Source organism: Danio rerio, chromosome 23 (genome assembly GCF_052040795.2).
Source record: "Danio rerio strain M-AB ecotype USA chromosome 23, GRCz13ab, whole genome shotgun sequence".
Lineage (NCBI taxonomy): Eukaryota > Metazoa > Chordata > Actinopteri > Cypriniformes > Danionidae > Danio > Danio rerio.
Genome location: NC_141043.1, coordinates 31024301 through 31047102, shown reverse-complemented (window position 1 = coordinate 31047102; position 22802 = coordinate 31024301). Strand labels below are relative to the sequence as shown.

General features: G+C 34.0%; 1 protein-coding gene and 1 long non-coding RNA gene across 5 annotated transcripts in view; one reads left to right on the top strand and one right to left on the bottom strand.

The window, feature by feature from the left end:
- arhgef25a (Rho guanine nucleotide exchange factor 25a) overlaps positions 1 to 22802 on the bottom strand; it is a 185222-nt gene that overhangs the window by 18183 nt on the left and 144237 nt on the right. The gene's annotated exons all lie outside the window — the stretch shown is intronic.
- On the top strand, positions 2271 to 4956 carry LOC147838234 (uncharacterized). Its single transcript, XR_015523714.1, has 3 exons — positions 2271 to 3344; positions 3472 to 4102; positions 4715 to 4956. It is a non-coding gene; the product is annotated as an uncharacterized LOC147838234 (long non-coding RNA).

Sequence of the window (22802 nt, the reverse complement as noted above, 5' to 3'; positions counted from 1 at the left end):
CATTGTCCCTATAATACATTAAGATAAAATTGGACACAAAGTAAAGTAGCCTAGTCTAGATTGCATCGCAAAATACTCCACTTGGTCGTTTTACATTTTATAAAACAGTTGTCAAAACAGCATACTAAGGTGCCTATTTCTTACTGTAAGAAACGCATCATGCTGGAAATCATGTTTGGTGGCTTGAACAATAAAGCCCGGACTCCTTGATTTACCATCTCAGTCAATTTGATGAGAGTAGAGTTCAGGCCAACCTAAACACGAGGGTTAGCCTACCCATATCCTCCGTCACTTCCGGTTAGGGTTTAGGTGAAGTTGTTTTCGTTTTTAATGAACAAGAATAATTTCAATGAGCTAAATGTCTGTATAGCGTTTAGTTGAAGGACGTCTTATCATGGCGGCCATGTTTGCAACGTCTCAGGGCAGTCCAAGACCAAGTCCTATATAAAAAATGAATGGGTGTAACGTTGTATCTACTCTTTGGTGGTGTCCATCGACCATCACATGAAGATTGATATAAAATTTCTATCTATCTATCTATCTATCTATCTATCTATCTATCTATCTATCTATCTATCTATCTATCTATCTATCTATCTATCTATCTATCTAAAAAATATATATCTACCCTGCTGAAAAATCCAGCTTAAACCAGCCTAGGCTGGTTGGCTGGTTTTAGCTGGTCGACCAGGCTGGTTTTAGAGGGGTTTTGGCCACTTCCAGGCTGGTTTCCAGCCATTTCCAGCCTGGTCTTAGCTGGTCAGGCTGGAAAATGACCAGCCAAATCCAGCTAAAACCAGCTTGACCAGCCTGGTTTAAGCTGGATATAGCTGGTTTTGACTGGACTCCCAGCTTGGCTAGGCTGGTCAAGCTGGTTTTAGCTGGTCATCTCCCAGCCTGACCAGCTAAGACCAGGCTGGAAATGGCTGGAAACCAGCCTGGAAATGGCCAAAACCCCTCTAAAACCAGCCTGGTTGACCAGCTAAAACCAGCCAACCAGCTTAGGCTGGTTTAAGCTGGATTTTTCAGCAGGGTATTTATCTGTCTGTCTGTCTGTCTGTCTGTCTGTCTGTCTGTCTGTCTGTACTGTCTGTCGGTCTGTTTAGCAAATTTAAAATGGCATAATCCAAACACTGTTTTAGGGGCACTTTTTAGGGGCCTGTGCAGACAATCCTGCATCTTCACCTCCGTCAAAACCTGTTGGCTAGCAAACTTGAGTTGTCAAGGCTCATTACTCACAAGCTGACACGCGCAAAGAGCATATCTCACGCGCTTTTTACAGTGATCGCGGTACAGTAAGCCGACGCTTCATAAATAATTATCAGTGTTTACTGATATTGCATCAGACTGTTGACACAGACCGTGTGTTTCTCTCTGTTCTCACCTAAATAACCGTGCCGCGCAGAAAAGGTGTCAAGTCTCTAGGGAGGGTCTGCCAGCGGCCCCCCCGGCACCGACTGCCTGATCAGGCCCCTGACACGAACGCGCTTTGGATGCTCGGCACAGGTGTTGCAGCAGCGTTGGCACAGAATTCCCATGCCCGTGCATACAGCCCAGTGTTAACCACTATCTGCTGGCTCTTCCCAGCGGACCCGCGCTTTCATTGAGGGATATTACAAGCGGCAGGAGCTCTCCTCTGATCTGCATGCGCTCGGCACTCTCTCAGTCCTGGGTGAATAGTGCTTGACTTGTTCAATTTGTTTAGAAGCCTCATTCTGCGCTTTGAAGCCACGCATCTTAGCATAAATCATAACCTGTCTAGTTGCTCACAAGTGCTTTGAAATGCAGCATCTGCTTTGAGTCCCCGCTTTACAATTAGTTAGGCAACATCAATAGATTGACTAAATATCATCTTTCTTCATAATGAAGTGTTTGGGGTATACTATAGCATATAAAAGAAGAGCGTTGCGTTATTTATTTATCTTACTCATTTCTTTAAACTTCGACTTACCTGGGTTTGCTGGACAGATGGAGCTCGTCATTCAGATATACGCAACAATCAAACTGGGTTATGGCGGATAACCTACTTAGAGAGTGTGTTATGGTTGTGGGGCATCGAGCTTGTTGTTTACTCTTTCATCACTCCATACCTGTTATCTGTTTGTTCATTTGTTTTGCAAAGTCGAGCCGTCTGTTCTGTTGTGGGGAAAGAGGAAGAAAAGATCTTGGAAGACAAGAAGAAAAACTGTCTCTGACGTGCTTGCTTGTCGTCAGCGGTTGAGAACTCAACATACGTGATGTACAGTAGACTGAGACTAAATGACAGCTCTTTCTCACAAATGCGCATGCAGCTTCCCAATGGTGAATTAGAAGCTTGGGGTTCATTTGATAGATTGATTTTTTTGTTAAAAATGGACCAGCGTTGATGGCTCAAACATGTCATAAGGAGTTTAAAGAAAGGGTCAAATGCTCCAGATGGGCGCTTATTTCATAACATTATCTGCAAAAATGCTTTTCTTACTTAGATTTTTTTTGTCTTGTTTCTTGTCCAAATATCTAAAAGTTCTTTAATCAAGAAGACAAGCAAAACATACTGTCTTGTTTTAAGAAATAATATGGCAAAATTAGGTGTTTTTCCTTAAAACAAGCAAAATAATCTGACAATAGGGAGAGTAAAAAAATCTTATGTCAAAAGGAAAAATAAAATATTATTTTGTTTCTCCCATTGGCAGATTGTTTTGCATGTTTTAAGGAAAAACTCAATGTTGGCATATTATTTCTGAAAATAAGACAATAAGTTTTGCTTGTCTAGAAAATGCTTCTTGATATAAGATTATTTTGATATTTGGACTAAAAAGAAAACAAAAAAATCTAAGTAAAAAACATTTTTTTCAGTGTATCTACACTGAAAAAAATATTGCTCCAAAATTGTTGCAAGCAATTTATATGGGCTGAATTAAAACAAATTTAGTTCAAACAGTAATGTTCAACTTAATTTGCGTGTTTAAATTCAGCCCAAAGAAATTGTTTCCAACTGCCTAACTTAAACAAAAATAGTAAATCCAAGGAATGCATCTATCTATCTATCTATCTATCTATCTATCTATCTATCTATCTATCTATCTATCTATCTATCTATCTATCTATCTATCTATCTATCTATCTATCTATCTATCTATCTATCTATCTATCTATCTATCTATCTATCTATCTATCTACCTGAAATAATAATAAACACAAAATATACAAAAAAATACAAAAATGTAGTCAATTTAAGAGAAAGGTAAAAAAATATAGAAAATACTTTTACAGTACAGTTATTTTTGCTACTTGTTGAAACTACACTAAGAAATAATGATACAGGAGCTATCACTGGGGCAGGACCTTTTCAAAATTCCATAATGGTAGCTCAAAATTCTATAATAGTACCTCAAAGATTCTTTTTGGAGCATTTGGGTGCTAATATACAATTTGGAGGTACCACTGTGGACTCTTTACAAATATGTATCTTTTAAAAAGGTACTGCCCCAGTGACAGCTCCTGTACCCTTATTTTTGTGAGTGTACTTATTTAAAATGAGCTGAAATAACAACTCAGGATTTTGTAAATGTTTTATGTTCAAATCATGAAATTTTTTATTTACGTTAACTTAATTTGTGTTGGTACAACATGATTGAATTATGTAGAACCTTGCAATTTTTACAGTGTATTTACAAATAAGGTCATGTGCAGGTTGAATGAATGAAAACAAGTTGCAAATTTAAACATTTTTGTCCACTAAAGTTTTTTTTTAATCTTCTCACTTATCAAATAACCATCATAATTAATTCATAATGTATTTCTATGACTCACTCGAAGTCTCTGACAGATTAATGATGTTATAGTATATTAAATGTTCTCATAAAGAACTAAAATCTTAATGATGCCCCTAAATATAATCTACCTAATACAAAAAACATTTAATGAAATTCAGTTTCAAGACATGTCAGGGAAATTTTGAAATTCAGGAAGGAATTAAAATAATAGTTTTTTTTTAAATGTCAGACATTTTATTTAATTACTATTCTATTTTCCCCTAAATATGCACAAAAGCAGATTATTATCTTTATTATTATTATTATTAAATGCTTTTTAAAATGAATGGAAATCCACTGAACTAAAGGTACTAATTATACATTCACCGGCCACTTTACTAGGTACACCTTACTAGTACTCTTGAACGCCATTTTTCCTTCAGAGCTGCCTTAATCCTTCATGGCATTGATTCAACAAGGTACTGGAAATATTCCTCAGAGATTTTGGTCCATATTGACATGATAGTATCACGCAGTTTCTGCAGATTTGTCAGCTGCACATCCATGATGTGACTCTCCCGTTCCACCACATCCAAATGGTGCTCTATTGGATTGAGATCTGGTGACTGTGGAGGCCATATGAGTATAGTGAACTCATTGTCATGTTCAAGAAACCAGACTGAGATGATTTACGCTTTATGACATGGCGCGTGAGTAGCCATCAGAAGATGGGTACACTGTGGTCCTAAAGGGATGGATGTGGTCAGCAACAATACTCAGGTAGGCTGTGGCACAAAGCTCAATTAGTACTAATGGGCCCAAAGTGTGCCAAGAAAATATCCCCACACCATTAGGAGGAATCCATGCTATTGATACATTTGTGCCCACAGAACTGCCGCTCACTGATATTTTCTCTTTTTCTGACCATTCTATGTAAATCCTAGAGATGGTTTTACGTTAGAATTCCAGTAGATCAGCAGTTTCTGAAAATACTCAGACCCGTCTGAAATATTCAGACCAACCCGAAATCACCTTTCGTCCCCAGATCGTCTTGACCATGTCTACATGCCTAAATGCACTGAGTTGCTGCCATGTGATTGGCTGATTAGAAATTTGTGTTAATGGTCAGTTGGACAACTGTCCCTAATAATGTGGCCTGTAAGTGTATATGTGACCCTGAACCACACAACCAGTTTAAAGTGCCAATATTTGGCAGAGATAGAATTAAAAAAAAAAAAAACATTAAAATTGTCTATACAAAATGTTTAGGGGTGCACATTTTATCCATACTTAATATTCAAATGTTTTTTTGGTATGTCAATGGAATAAATCGTCAATTTTGACCCATACATTGTATTCTTGGGTATTGCCAATGACATACCCTTGCATACTTGTTTTGTGGTCTAGGGTCAAACGTTTCTTATGAAAATCCCCATCCTTCCTTGTACATGGTTTAAGGTAGCAATGTGAAATTGTATCAGTGTGTTATTGTTATTGATCCATCACAGTCTGTTTGGTCTTATTATTGTCTGCACACTCAATTAAGCCATAGATCAAAGAAAAGCTGATCCACCGTTCTTCTCCATCAAGATGTGCTCCCCCTTCATCCTGCAACATTAGGAATTCTTTTTGCATCGAGAAAAGAAGGAAAGAAAAAAAAAACACTTAAGTTGCTCATTTTCCAAAGGCAGGTATTTGATCAGTAGTCATAAATTAAAGGTACGGGGGTGCAAATTACAGCATGAGGATTAGATAAAAGCAGCTCTCTGTCATAAGGTGGCATCTTCAAAGCGCCCCTGGTTAAGCAGCATACAACAGCACGCCGCCGATGCCTGGCATGGCCCGCTGCCGGATGACATCTCTCTGTGCATTACGGGGGCTGTGCTAACCGTGGGGGCCAAACAGCTGCTGATGGAGGTGTGCAAACACAAATAAATCTACATCTGTGAGCAGAGACTCTGCCACCGGCTCATCACTAATGCATTGGATGAGTAGGCCGCATATGGCCTGAGATATACAGGCGAGAGGAGGGGGTCTGAGCAAAGAGACTTCACCCAGAAACGAAAGTTCCATCACTGTTTACTCAGCCTTAGGTAGTTAGAAATTTAAATGCATGTGTTTGTTTTTATTATCACATGCAGTTGAAGTCAGAATTATTAACCCCCCTATATTATTAGCCCCCCTGTGCATTTTCCCCCAATTTCAATTTAAGGGAAAACAGATTTTTTCAACACATTTCTAAACATTTTTTATTAACTCATTTTTAATAACTGATTTATTGTATCTTTGCCATGATGACAGGACATACTATTTTATTAGATATTTTTCAAAACACTTCTAGCTTAAAGTGACATTTAAAGGCTTAATTAGGTTAATTAGGTTAACTAGGCAGGTTAGGGTAATTAGGCAAGTTATTATATAATGATGGTTTGTTCTGTAGACTATCAAAAAATATAGCTTAAAGGGGCTAATAATTTTGACCTTAAATTTTTTTTTTTTTACAAAAAATAAAAACTGCTTTTATTCTAGCCAAAATAAAACAAATAAGACTTTTTCCAGAAGAAAAAATAGTCTTAGACATATTGTGAAAATGTCCTTGCTCTGTTAAACATTGTTTGGGAAATATTTTTTTAAAAATTAAAAGGGGTTTTGCAGTTCATTTAAAGCAATAGTCCACCCATGAAACTGCTAATATCATTTACTTAGCCACAAGCAAATACATTTCTTATTTCAAATTTCTTTTTCATTCTTCATTAAGGTGTATAATCCTTTAAATTATCTGAGCAATAGTAAACAATGAACATCCTGAACACTAATGAATGTAAGTTAATTTGTGCTGTGTTAATAATAATAATGTTAAAACCTTTATTATGTTAAGTTAAAGTTAATGATGCTGTTGTTTATGTATTTTGTGTTTTCTGCTTATTTACAGTTGTCAATTGCTGATCTCTGATCTGTCAACTTTTAATGTAGAAAATTCAACTCTACAGTTTAACTAAGTGACTTTTATTGACATTTTAGTCATTTTAAATAATAATATAATATATAAGAAATAATATATAAATAAGTGAATCTGTAAAATAACAGAAAATGCACTGGCAGCTGAGTACAATGTTTTTGGAGCATAAAATACAACACCAACCCAGACAATAAATCCCTTTAAACTATTAGAAATGTTCATAAAACTCACCTTTTCCAACTTTTTAAGATTAAAAGTTGTCAGAAGAAAGATCAAAGTGTCACAATGTGATTCAAAAGCATAAATAATAAAAAATAAAAACATGAATCACAAAAAAATTAATTAATTTACGATTATTTTTACAGTGTAAAAATAAACACAATATCTGTAAAGAATTGTGATTTTTGGGTGATTTGTTCTTTCGTAGTGATTGCAGACTCAGATCTGTGAATGATTTTAGTATGGGGATATACAACAGCATATTTTTTGGAATGCATGAGTGTGATTAAACAATGAGATTTTAATTTTGGGGTGAATTATTCCATTACACTTACACTCTCAGAAATAAAGGAACAAAAGCTGTCATTGCTGTGGTACATTTTTAGAAGCACCACATATGCATCCTATTATGTAAATATTACTACCTTAAGTGTACATATTAGTACCTAAAAAGGTAACGGTCTAAAAGTGTATCTTTGAGAAATAAATGTGGACCCAAAATTCAACCATTGGAGCAACTTAAATAAATAATTTTAATGAAAACTACATTTAAAATAATAAAGTTTTTCAACTTTATTACTGAAAACTACAAAATATTATTCAAATGTATTATTTTAGGTAACAAGCTAATGTCATTTTTAAAAATTTCACACTTTCGTACTTTTTGAAATGGTACCATTACACTAATATTTATTTTTATAATATTTATTTTTGAGAGTACTGTATATGCTAAAGTATATTTACAATGCACTTGGAAAATTAAACTAAAGCATTTTAGGCACTTTTAAGGAGATTTGGTTGGCTTGCACTTGCAAATTTATGGGGTAGGCATGTAGAAGCACCTGCATACATTTAAAGAAACATACTGGTATTTTTACACGTAAAAAAATATGCTGAAGTCATCACTCTCTTCTATGTAAATGTCATCAGAGTCAGAAGCAAATGTCATCTCCATTTCAACAGCTTGTCTCAGAATGCATGAACTATTGTGATCTACATCGCTTAAACTCAGAATGTAACCACTCTAACCAAACAAAATACCCTGCACCTGGGCTGGTAAGATTGGCTTTGATTGGTGGTTAGACAGTTTTTTTTTCTCTCAATATATATATTCCCAGTCCCTATATGATATGTCCAGTTTAAACTTTGGATGAGCCTTACTTCATTATCATTCAGTCTGATATCATCACAACTGAGATTTTACAGTACATATTTGTGAAAAGCTACAGTTGTAGAGGTTTATTGAAAATCGTATAGTCCTTTTAAATAATATTTTGTAAGTAGGACATTGCAACCAACTCTGGGTAAAGGAAAGTTTTAAACATGTCATTTCTAAACAGGTTGAGTCATTTTAAGTTGACTTATGAAACCCCATTTTGGAATACGATGAGTTGTTACCTTTACATTTAATCTGCACCTGTATACTGTATAAAAGCAATTAGTTGACTATACTAAAAAGTGAGTAAACCTAATGATTTTAAAGCTTTTAATTGACTTTACTTAGAAAAAATGTCTTAAAGTTATTAAGCATGTCAAATGTGTATAAAAATGTTAGTGGATTTATTGTTTTTTAGAGGAAAGTCAACTTACTGCTTTTAGGGAAATTGGATTTCTCTCTTACAGTATTTACGTAAAGTAGCTTTTCACAGTGTATGAATTTCTTAATTAGAAACCCCAGCTAAATCCTATTTTGTACATGCTACACTGTGGGGTAGCCTTAAATTTTTAAGATGCATGAATCAAATTAACCTTGCGAGTCCATTAAACTTATATCATGTTAGACTGACTTAAAACAGCTTGCTTAACTTATAAAATTAAGTTAGAACACGATTAACTTTTTTTAATAAGTAACAATGAACTAAAAACGTGTGCTGTCATGACTAATTGTTCATATACTTTTTTACAGTGTAGTTGCAGTGCCGGCCTGTAGGGTTGTGGGGCCCCAGGTGAAATTAAATAAAATTGGGCCCACTGGTGTAAAAACAGTGAGAAGAAAGCACAAAAGAGAATATTTTAATATTTAAGTGTATACATTTTGTTAAACATATTTAACCAATAATAAATATGTAAAAATCTCTATTCAGAATTAAACAAATAAGTTTGAAAGCTGGAAACACTTAAGCACAGTTGAAGTCAGATTTATTAGCCCCTTTGATTTTTTTTTTCTTTTAAAATTTTTTCCAAATGACGTTAAAGAGAGCAATGAAATTTTCACAGTATGTCTGATAAATTTTTTTCTTCTGGAGAAAGTCTTGTTTATTTTATTTTGGCGAGAAAAAAAGCAGTTTTTAATTTTTTTAAACACCACTTTAAGGTCAATATTATTAGCCCCTTTAAGCTATATTTTTTCAATAGTCTACAGAACAAACCATCCTTATACAATAATTTGCCTAATTACCCTAACCTGCCTAGTTAACGTAATTAACCTAGTTAAGCCTTTAAATGTCACTTTAAGCTTTATAGAAGTGCCTTGAAAAATATATAGTCAAATAAAGATAAACAAAGATAAAATAAATCAGTTGTTAGAAATAAATTATTAAAACTATTACGTTTAGAAATGTGTTGAAAAAAATCTCTCCGTTTAACAGAAATTGGGGAAAAAATTAACAGGGAGGGCTAATAATCCAGGTGGGGCTAATAATTCTGACTTCAACTATATATAAGATTGACATACACAAATAAAACTTGAATCAAGTGCATTTTTTGTAAATAAATAACATACAAATACATGCATATATAACTAGTAATGCAGGATACATTTTAACCAGTTTTTACGCAGAGATTTACCCAAACAAAGCGTGTTATTTGATCCCAGCATGCTAAATAATTTGCTTTAGAAAGAAATAAATATAGAAGTATACTGGTAATTATTACTGTATTAATTAAGTATTAATACTGTTGTAAAATTTTACCAGGGTATCTAGACTTTTATCAAGTGCATGCCTGATCCACCACTTTAGCACAGAAAAGTGCATAAAACTGGGATGTGCCATTCATGTTAAAGGCTCACGTGATTCCTTCACTAAATGGCAATGCAAATAAGCAAACAGAGATGTAGAAATTGCAGTTTATGAATATTACGAATTATTTTTATAAAAGTGTATAATGTTAACCAAGAAAACATCCAGATGCAGGGTTTAGAACAATGCCTCAACCATTTCAAGTTTGAAAAGCCCTTATTTGTGATTTCCATAGAGTAAATCTTTCCGTCATGTACTCAAACTGAGATACAGCAGTCAAACGTGTAATTAGTACACAGTTATCAAAGCTTGACATGTCATTTACGTGTAATTCTGAGCTTCTAAGGAAATTGGCTGGGGTCCATGAGCTTCACAATACCCACATTAACTCGACATTGTCAGGTGTTCTCACTGTTTATTTTCTTTTGTTTTCTCTGTGTGCAATGTGTATTTGATTGATAATCCGCCTGTTCTTTCCTTTTGTTTTCAGCCGGGCTTGTATATTATTTATATTATGTTGCCTAAGTCTGACAGCTATTTTGGGGAATTAGTCTTTAGTCTTTAAGGGGTTTAAAAGAACATGATCCATAAATAAACAATACCCCGCTCGCACCGTAAATGAGTAATAATTCATTTTCAATTTCAGAAATGGTATCTGCACACACCAACATCTGCTGTGTTTGAGTTCAGTGCATTTTAATAAGTGTCAGAGTAAAAGAAAAGTACTACAGATTTAAAATCCACATTGGAAAAAAGGTATTTGTGCTTAAATTGAAAGTTGTTAATAAAATAATACACTCCAGACATCAAGAAACCAACAGTTTCTCTCAAATTATGATAGTAATTCTAAAAAAATTAAAGTTTTTTTCACTTTCTATAATTTTTAATAATTCTTTCTCATTGTAAGAATTAAACATCGTACAAGAATCAAACAACTTCACTTTATCATCATCAGTGGGATTTATGAAAGACTCTCATGCTCATCCAGGGTGCAATTATTTACAGTTTTTCTCAATTGCTAAAACACAATTTCCCCATTTTCTTACACTCTGAAACACAAATCCTCATCTTCAAGCACTATTAAATAAAACATCTGACTTCTCTTGCAAAATGAAGCTTTTTAAAACTTTTGTGTTCAAAATCAAGCACTGCTCTCAAAATGATCAAAATGACATCCAAAATCAAGCAAAGTAAACAATACAACACAAAACAGGAAACACATTTTTCAAAACATAGTTCTCAGAGAGAAGTCCATTTCTAATTTCAATGTTCAGGGCCATATAATCAGTTCATTGTATGGTATAGAGCCTACAATGCACTGTACTACAGTATAATACTAAATGGAACTAAACTCAAAGGTGGAAACATGATAGGTTAGCTTTTGTCTTTGGGCTGAGTCAGGCCAAAATAATTCATCGACATCACACACAATGCAATAATATCTCTCCTGAACCAAAAGGGGAAGAAGCCTCTTGTGTGCCGTATACAGCCCTGACTTGATTCATCATATCACCACATGCTAAATCCACGACTTGCAGAAAATCTAGTCTGGTGTAGGGTTGTCTATCACTTTCCATAAAACTCCTCAATCGGATTCAGGAAAAGCGAGTATGGAGGGAGGTTCAAGTTCATAAACTCCCCATTTCACTCATCCCCTCACATTGTTACTTCTAAGCATGCTTAGACACTCTCCTTCCCATCTTCAACAACATGTTTACTTATATCGGTTGTGTCATATATCATTTGAAAAACGTGACATCAACTTTGAGTGGATGTGTTTAATCAATGACATATTTTCTTTATTCATATTGATTGTTGCTACTTGTGTTCCAGAATGGATGTCATGTGCATTAGAGTGCAGAATGTGTTTTGAAAATGAGAATGTGTTTAAAGTTTTGCCGAAAAGTCTAAGTAAGATCTGTTTTACCATGTGAAATGGTTTAAGGTATTGACAACAGACTGCACAATTAGCTAAATCAGGTCAGGCCACCGAGAACTTAGTTCAGCCAATGGGTTTTAGTGTTTTAGCAATTGAGAAAAACTGTAAATACAACAAAAATACAGCAAAAAAGAGGGCTATTGTGAAATATTAGTAACTTTTTAAACCACTGTATGAAAGTAGTGCTATTCAATATTTAGTCAATCAACATTGATTCATATCAGTATTAAAATTCCATATATTCAAAATTTAAACAACGGAAATGAAAATTATTTTTTAGCATTATACTCAAGTGTCACATGATCCCTCAATATTCATTGTGATATGCTGATTTCTTACTGTTGACCCTGAAATAGGTTGCACTGAGCTGTAAAAATTCCGTATTCCACACAATTGCTTTATGTTGTCCCAACATAAATAGCTTACGTTAACTTGATTGTTTTTACAAATTTAAGTTGATTGAAGTTGTCCCACCAGAAAGAATTATGTTGGTTAAACTCATATAAAATAAGCAGTTTGAACAAGCAGCAAAAATATTTACAAATAATACATTTAAAAGTGTGCTTATTATATTATATTATATTATATTATATTATATTATATTATATTATATTATATTATATTATATTATATTATATTATAATTATTCATTCATTTTCTTTTCATCTTAGTCCCTTTATTAATCTGGGGTCACCACAGCAGAATGAACCGAAAACTTATCCTGCACACGGTTTACACAGCGGATGCCCTTCCAGCTGCAACCCATCACTGGAAACTATATTATATTATATTATATTATATTATATTATATTATATTATATTATATTATATTATATTATATTATATTATTACTCATTCATTCATTTTCTTTTGGGCTTAGTCACCTTATTTATTAATCTGGGTTCGCTACAACAGAACGAACCGCCAACTCATCCAGCACATTCCTTTCCAGCATGCTTTTCCAGCTCCAAACCATTACTGGGAAATATCTATACACTACCATCAATCACACTCATACACTACGGACAATTTTAGCTTACCCAATTCACTTGTACTGCATGTCTTTGGATTTGTGGGGGAAAGCAAAGCACCTGAACGAAACCCACACAAACACGGGGAGAACATGCAAACTCCACACAGAAAGCCCAACTGACCCAGCCGAGGTTTGAACCAGCACCCTTCTTGCTGTGAGGCGACAGCACTACCTACTGCACCATCGCGTCACCTATATTATATACTATTATGTTATATTTTGCCCTAAAACATTTTTCGGGATAATTTGATGAACAAAAAGTTGATCAGCATCTTTTGTCATCAAGTCAATGCATCTTTCAAGAATTGTTTTAAAATCTTACTGACCCCAGCCAGACTTTTGAATAGTCCTTCTTCCAGTGAAACCGAGTGCTTGAGATTGAACGTCTGGTCTTCAAACAGGACGTCTTTTCAATATGTGAGAGTTCAAAGTGCTGAAGGAGTCTTCAAAGCCGGAAGACTGAACAAATTTCTTTCAGATGGCAACTTTCAGGGCTGATCACGTGACTTTGTGTGGGTCAAAGCCCCAAAACGCTCCGGTTTGCCATGCATTGTTGCTGTGGGATTAAGCAGTCAGTGTGTATTTAAATGACAGACGAGGCAGATCAGGGCTGAGGAAGAGAGTTGTTCCTAGCTGTAAAGTCTTCAGTCTGGTTTATACACAGTTCCAGTTCCCCCTCCATTTCACTCTTTCCTTTCGTCTTTCGTCTCGGGGAGTGCAGGCGCATGTCAAGCGATTGTTGAATTGAAATATTGATGTAGAATATCAAAGCGTGAGCTATAGCTCCTGTGTTTCCTGAACTAACCGAAAGCTGCTTTGATCACAGGCTCCTGTGATCTGACTTCTGAAGTTGTTAAGAGTACTGAAAAACAAAATGCAAACAAACTTTAAGTGCCCCTGGTAATGATAAAAGTTTCTCTGACAAGAGGATTTTGCCGCTTTTTTCCTTTTCACACACAATTGATGGAATTCCACCTAGCATTAATGCAAATGGACAAATGCAAAAAACATTTCATATATGCAAGAATTACATTTTTAACTTTTCTTTCATGCATTTACAGCATCACGTCTGAACCTTTCATACTGTACTGTTACTATTCTAACTTGAATTTTCAAGCTTTCACTTTTGCTTGAGCTTTTAATTTTAAAAGTAAAGATTCAAACATGTTCGAGTAATGCTTGATCAGCAGTAATGCACTCTATGCACTCACTGTGTGATTAGTTAATCTTTCTTTCTTTGTTAGTGTAATACAGTTGTTATATATTCATTAATTCATTAATTCATTAATTCATTTTCCTTTTGCTTAGTCCCTTTATTCATCTGGGGTCCCACAGCGGAATGAACCGCCAACTTATCCAGCATATGTTTTACACAGTAAATGCCCTTCCAGCTGGTACACAGTACTTGGAAACATCCATCCACACTCATTCACACACATACACTATGGCAATTTAGTTAATTCAATTAATCTATAGAACATGTCTTTAGACTGTGAAAGAAACCGGAGCATCAAGAGGGAACCCACACGAACATGAGGACAACATGCAAACTCCACACAGAAATGCCAACTGACCTAACCAGGACTCAAACCAGTGACCTTAGTTGTATATATATATATATATATATATATATATATATATATATATATATATATATATATATATATATATATATATATATATATATATATATATATATATATATATATATATATATATATATATAAATGTATATATATATATATGGGCAGGCATTTTATGAACAATAATAACTTGATTACTGTACATTTAAGAACATTATTTAAGCATCGGCAGTTCATTACGCTGTGGTGGCACCTAATTAATAACTAAGGACTTAGTCGAAAAGAAAATGAATGAATGAATATTTAAGCATCAAATGACAAATAAATTGTGATTACACTAACTATGTTTAATATTTGTCACTATCTGTCAACTAGTGGGATTTACTAATTTATCAGCAATAAGTTTTTGATCAATTATAATACATTATCCACACTGTTTAAGTAAAATTCACATCACATTAGCAAATTTACCTTACAAGTCATTTCAAATGACATTACATTAAACTGATTAAAACAGTAGCACATTAGATCAGTGGTTAGCACTGTCGCCTTACAGCAAGAAGGTTGCTGGTTTGAGTGTCAGCTGGACTAGTTGGTATTTCTGTGTGGAGTTTGCATGTTCTCTATGTGTTCGTGTGAGTTACCATCGGGTGTCCACAGTCTCCCACAGTCCAAAGATTAAATTGGCCATAATGTGTCTGGGTGTTTCCCAGTACTGAGTTGTGGTTGGAAGGGCATCTGCTGCGTAAAACATTTGCCGGGATAAGTGGCGATTCATTCCACTGCGATGACCTCTGAATAGAGACTAAGCTGAAAGAAAATGAATGAATGAATGAATGAATGAATGAGTAATTAAAACACAAGTTGAATCTTGATAATTAAATTAGATTACATCTTGTATAATCAACAAACACAATTGTTGTCATTACCTATTAATTATTAAGTTTTTACAGTGCATATTGTTTCATACATTAATATTTCTGTTATGCTGAATGCCAGTGAAATACTACTTTACCCATACTTTGAATTTGTATTACTTTTCTCATTTTTGTCAAGTTATTTGAATAATTAAATTAGACACTTGCTTTATTTCTGCACTTTTTTGTGATCCAGCCAGGACTTGAAACAGCAACCTTTTTACTATGAGGTAAACATGCTAACCACAGCACTTCAATTATCAATTAAATTATGAAAACTCACAATTAACCATAAACGTATGAAAATGTATGATTTTTTTTAAGTACGCACAAAAGCCATCTCTAACGCTGCTCTTAATTGAGAATAGCCACCAATACTCAGATTGTGTTAGAAATAATAACAATATAGAAATAATAAGTCATATATTCAGGTTCCTCGACTACAAACATTTGAGGCACAAATGTTTATATACAAATATAAATCTAAGGTTTCAAGAAGTATCTGCATGGAGGAACCTAAAAATCCTCAACAAAATCTCAGCAATATTAATGTAACTCACAATTTTAATTGGCAATTATTAAGTTATAAGTTAATGCATCTTTCCTGGATTTTGAAAACTGTCAGTTGAGTTTAGGGAAGTGGGTGAGCGCTGGTCAATTGGTGCTTTTGAAAACACTATTGATTGGGTTTAGGGAAGGAGGAGGGTGAGTCAGTCGATCGGTCAGTCAGTCAGTTAGTCGACAGCGGCCTCTAGTGGATTTACTCAAGAACAGCAGACACAGATGGCACTCGCAAGAGAAATTTGAGAAAAGCATACACATCGGCCTTTGGTGGATTCGCGAAATCAAAAATGGCAAAAACGTAACTCTTGGGATGTACTCTGCAATCTCCAGAAACGTCTATATCGGTACATTTTCACAATGAGTCTGAGTACAAATCGTACATGCTTCTTTTAAACACATTTGTATTAAATTTAATGTGAAAAAAATTTAACCCAAAGAATAAGTTAATCCATTTTTTCCAAAATTTGAAGTTTTAGAGTAAAAAAGACAGTTTGTGACCATTACAGTGAAAGCTTATTCCCATAAATCAAATATTTCTGCAAATTTATCAATAATGAACTATTTTAAGGATCCATTCTAGGAATCTTACATGCTTTTTTAATGCAAATTTGGGTAAAATATAGTCCAACTCTATGGTTGTGTTAAATTTAATTTGACAATCTTAACCTAAACACTGGGTTAATCCATATTTTACCCTAATTTAAAGTTTTTAGAGTAAAAAGACAATTTGTGACAATTACAGTGAAAGCTTATTCCAATTAAAACTAATATTTCTGCAAATTTGTCAATAAGGAAGTGTTTTAAAGATCCACTTACATGTTTCTTTTTAACCCAAATTTGGGTTACCCATGAACTAACTCCATGGTTGTGTTAAATTTGTTTAGAAAAAATGTAACCCCATATTTTTCCAAAATTCAAAGTTTTCAGAGTAAAAAAGACAAATTGGGACAGTTACGGTGAAAGCTTATTCTACTTAAATCAAATATTTCTGCAAATTCATCAGTACATATGAAATTTCTGTAATTTTTTCAATAAATAAGTGTTTTAAAGATCCATTCTATGAACCACACATGCTCCTTTTAAGCCAAATTTGGGTAAAATATGGACTAATTTAAAAAAGAAATTGGGTTAATCCATATTTAGAACCAAAAGTAGAGTTTTTAGACTAAAAAGGACAATTTGTGACAATTAAAGTGAAAGCTTATTCCAATTAAATAAAATATTTTTGCAAATGTATCAATATGTAAGGCCAGGCCTAAAGCTCAGCATCTTCAGCATTCCTTGACACAGTGGTGGTAACAGTGAACAGTGTTGTTCCTAATTGCATTGATTAGTGTTTTAGCTGGAAAGATGCAGGGGGCAGCAGGTTTTTACATGCACTCTGTCTCATCTATTATGCCACATTTGTCAAGTTGGGGGTTTGGAGAGTCATTTAGTCCATGTGGGGCTGTAAACTGGCTTTTGGAGATGGCCAGCAGTACAAAAGCTTGTGGCTGGCTGTTTGCAGTGCAGATGGTCAAGACAGCTGGGACAATTTAGCGATCTGAGACTCTTAAACTGCCCTCCAGACATGCTAAAAAACAGCTTGACAACATGCCTGCCATTGTTTTGTTGATTTTATGAGGACATTGATCCTTGAATGAGGGGATTTTGCATTTGTGATGGAGAAAAAAGTAAGACTCTTGCTGTCTGGATCAATAATAATTGTAAAATATTGATGATCAAATTCAAATAAATCTATATAGAATATAGAGCTTTATTTATAAATTAGACGTGTATTTTAATTCAAAATTAGGTTTTAAACTGAATAAACAAATGGGAATGTGATAAATTTCAGATTTAATCAACAGTTATTATTTAAATTTTTTTAAGCTACATAATTTAAAGTACACAAAAATACTTTGAGAAAATGGTAGATATTAAATAGATTAAATTACATAAGATATGTTTATATATATTATATTTTTAAATTTATTATAGAGTTGAAGTCAGAATAATTAGCCCCCCCTTTGTTATTTTTTTCCTCTGGAAAAAGTTTTTTTTTTTTTTTTTTTGATTTTAGCTAGAATAAAAGCAGTTTTTAAGTTTTTTTAAAAAACTTTTTAAGGTCAAAATTATTAGCTCCTTTAAGCTATATTTTTGATAGTCTACAGAACAACCTATAGTTATACATAGGAGAACCTCTTCTTAGTGTTATCAACTCTTCCTTATCTTTAGGCCATGTTTCAAATTTTTAAAAGTTAGCTGTTATTAAGCCCAACATTAAGAAACCCCAACTGGACTCCAGCAACTTAGCTAATTATTGGCCTATTTCAAATCTACCATTTATGTCTAAAATATTAGAAAAAAAGTTGTTTCTACCCAATTATGCTCCTTTCTGCAGACCAACAATGTTTTTGAAATGTTTTAGTCAGGTTTCAGGGCTCATCTCACTACAGAAACCGCATTAGTGAAAATAACCAATGATCTACTCTTAGCTGCTGACCAAGGGTGCATCTCGCTATTAGTTCTACTCGATATTAATGCGGCATTTGACACCATTGACCACAATATCCTAATAAATCGCTTAAAGTCTACAGGTGTCCAGTGACAGGCTCTACAATGGTTTAAGTCATACTTAACTGACCGTTACCAGTTTGTAAATATTAATGGACAGCTTTCACAAGTCAGCCCAGTAAAGTATGGGGTGCCTCAAGGATCAGTTTTAGGCCCTTTGCTGTTTACAATTTGCATGCTACCTCTGGGAGACATTATTAGAAGACATGGGATCAGCTTTCACTGGTATGCAGATGATACTTAGTTATATATTTCAACTAAACCTGATAAGATGTCTGAACTGTCCAAGCTAACTAAGTGTATTAAAAATGTTAAAGACTGGATGACCAACAATTTTCTTCTCTGAAACTTAAACAAAACAGTATTATTACTTATTGGGCCTAAATCCTGTACACAGAAGATCTCGCAAGTCAATCTACAATTAGAGGGATGCAAAGTTAGCGTTAGCACTAGCACTACTATATAAGAACTGGGTGTCATATTAGACAGCAGTTTAACTTTTGAAAATCATATATCCCATATCACAAAAACTGCCTTCTTTCATCTGAGAAATATTGCTAAATTACAAAGTATGCTATCCATCCGAGATGCAGAAAAGCTAGTCCATACCTTTATGACTTTTAGCCTGGACTACTGTAATGCACTACAAACTTCAATTAGTCTAAAATGCAGCTGCTAGAGTTCTTACCAGGTCTAGAAAATATGATCATATCACCCAATTTTATCCTCCTTACACTGGCTGCCTGTTAAGTTTCGTATTGAATTTAAAATAGTGCTTCTTACATATACAGCTTTAAATAATCTAGCTCCTGTTTATCTAACCAACCTTCTGTCTGGCTGCAATCCAACTCGCTCTTTAAGATCTTAAAACTTAGGGCTTCTGGTAGTACCTAGAATAGCAAAGTCGAGTAAAGGAGGTCAAGTCTTCTCCTTTATGGCTCCTACACTCTGGAATAGCCTTCCTGATAATGTGCGAGGCTCAGACACACTCTCCTAATTCAAAACTAGATTAAAGACCTATCTGTTTAGTAAAGCATACACTCAATGCATCACTTAGTGGGTTTCCACACAGGTTTCTACATCTTGTTTATATACACTATGAACAGCAGCTAGGCTAATAATTCTCTTTATTCTTCATTTCCACCTGGGTATACTCTTTCCGAGGCCCTCAGACTATGCAGAGTCACTGATTCGATCTAAGACCAGCGACGAGATGATCCCAAGGTTTCCATATCCTGGACCAGGCTTTATCCTGAGCAGCTGTTGTGGTGGTCATAAAGGAGTGGAGAGCATGAGACTGATTCCAGTGACGCTTCAGGGACACACGAGTCTTCGCTGAGGCCAGCTTCCAGCCTCCGCCACTGAGACTGCAGCTCTGCACAAGACGTTTGGCCAGTGGAGAAATTAAAATGATCGTGCCCAACTGAGTCTGGTTTCTCTCAAGGTTTTTTTTCTTCGCTTTCACCAATCGGTGAAGTTTTTTTTCCCTCTCCGCTGTCACCTCTAGCTTGCATGGTTTGGGATCAGTAGAGCTACGCATCAATGAATTTGCTCTTCAGTGTTTGGACTCTCAATAGCGATTTTAAACCAAACTGAACTGAGCTAAACTGAACTGAACTTAAACACTAAAAAAACTGAACTACACTATTCCAATTTACTATGACCATTTATGTGAAGCTGCTTTGAAACAATCTACTTAGTAAAAGCACTATACAAATAAAGGTGAATTGAATACAATAACTTGCCTAATTACCCTAACCCGCCTAGTTAACCTAATTAGTTAAGCCTTTAAATGTCACTTTAAGCTGTATAGAAGTCTTAAAAAATATCTAGCAAAATAATATTTACCGTCATCATGACAAAGATAAAATAAATCACTTATTAGAAGTGAGTTATTAAAACTATTATTTCTAAAAATGTGTTGAAAAAATCTTCTCTCCATTAAACAGAAATTAGGGAAAAAATAAACAGGGGAAAAATAATTCAGGGGGGCTAATAATTCTGACTTCAATATGAAATATGTGTGACTTAAAACACCTTGCTAATTAAACGCTAATACTAATTTAACTTAATGATAAAATACATTACAAATAAACTGAATAATATTCTGTATACTTCTGAGAGAAAATATTACTTACATGATTTTATAAATTGTAAGAAATGAGATTCGGGGTGTAAAATACTAATCATTTATACCATTATTTAAAAGCTGTCATCTGTAATAACATAATGAAAAATAATATAATCTTTATAATAAAAGTATACAATATATTGTATGATGATCAGCCTATATTACTTAATATAAAAATGTGAGTACTTAATAATATTAATAATTTATAATATTTCTCATTATTAATTTCATTTTCATTATATAACTTATATATAAGAACAATATTGTTTTTGATAATGGTATTGATTTAACAATGTATTTTAGCACGTCCCATATCCCCTTTTGTCTTGTTTACTTTTAATTATTTTCTCTCAATAACAAATAATATTTTTAATAATTTTATATTATTTATACCAATAAATCATTAACATCATTAAATCATATTAAAACTATTTTTTTATTTAGTTTATTTCATGTTTCTGTCTATTTCTATAGCGCTTCTCCAATGTAGATTGTGTCAAAGCAGCTTAACACAGTCCTTACACAGTCTCAAATAAATATAATATTAAAATATTGACTAATTGAATTAATTGAATTAATTAGCAAAGGTATACCACATGAAACATCCCTCACCCCAATTTTTTTAAAGAAAAGAAAGATCCCAATTCAAACCCCAATTTTGAAATAATTTAATATCAGGTCCCAAAACAGAGAACCCAAAACAAATGCCTGTAAGGATGCACTAAACCAAGCATGCCCAGGAAATAGTGTTTGTCCACCTAAAACCTCAGTTAAAGGCAGTTGTCCTGATTGCCTGCCATTTCTTACAGCTGCCTAATGAAGGCTGGGATCTGCGCTTGCTTTGGAAATGAGTTTTCCCTTGAAAAGCGCGTAAGCCGTATCCAGGTCTATTTAAATGAGGTAACATGGGGAAGGTAAGCACAACCACTGGAGCATTGTTTGCACAGTTCAAAGTGAGGAGAGCGTAGTTTGCACTTCAAAGACACTCATCTGGGAGGCAGTGAGAGGAGTGGGGGTGTGCAGGGGGTGGCGGAGGGGGGTTTAGGGGACAGGAAATAAGAATCTGGGTAATTAACAACTTCTGCTCCGTAATAAAGCAGACAGAAGCAGCCTCCCCTACGTAAAGCCACCTAATACTTGATGTGCTATACTTCTGTCCTCTACCTGTTTCCCCCCTTTCTTTTCTACTGTTATTTGCTTTTATTAGTATTATGCACCTTAATTGCCCCCCATACAGTGCAGGGAGGTGCTGGTGTGTTTAAAATTCAGTTTCTCGAACATGATTTTTACAGAGAGCAGTGATTTTGCAGGTTAATTTTGGGGAACGGAGGTTGATGGTTTGTTTGTTTGTACCTGCTATTTATTAAAAGATGTGGATTCATTTGTTGTTTTAATGAACTATGAGACAAATTCAAGTGCTTGAGAAACACAAAATGTGTTTGATGCTGCTTTAGTGACAGAGGAATCTTTGCAAACTATAACTCTATTATTATTAAGCATAAAATACCCTAAAATACGCTAAAAAATGATAAGTTGTAAAGGGAAAAGTGTTTCACTATTGATGTTGATAATATAATTTGAGGACCAAATAAATTTTTATCCCACATGAAAAAAATACTATAGTTATTTATTATAAGTGCTGTATTTTTTACCATAACAAGTATTATATTACTACGTGTATACACTCGAAAAATGACTTGTTCTGCATGTTCAAATTACCTATTTAATATGAGTTAAACCAACACAAATCCCATGTATTTTTACCTAATTGTTTTATGTTCAATCAACTTAAATGTGTAAAAACCATTACGTTAACTTAATCCAATTGAGTTAGGGTAACATGAAGGAATTATGTAGAACTCAGTATGTTGCAGTGTATATATAATTTTTATAGCATTTGTTAATGAATAGTAAAATGCACTGTACTATTAACTGTAGTGTACTGATTAACTGTAATAAATACTGTAGTATAGCTTAGTTTTTACTGCAAAAAAAACTTCATAACTTCACTCAAAAAATATGTTTACTTGTTCAAACTACTTAATTAAAATAAGCTAAAACAACCCAATTCTTGAGATTTTATTGGGACAACTTAATTTTTTTTATGTTCAATCCACAAATTTGGTTAAAGTGTTAAGTTAACTTTTTCACTTTGTGTTGGGACAACATGAATGAATTACGTGTGACCCTGCATTTTTTACAGTATT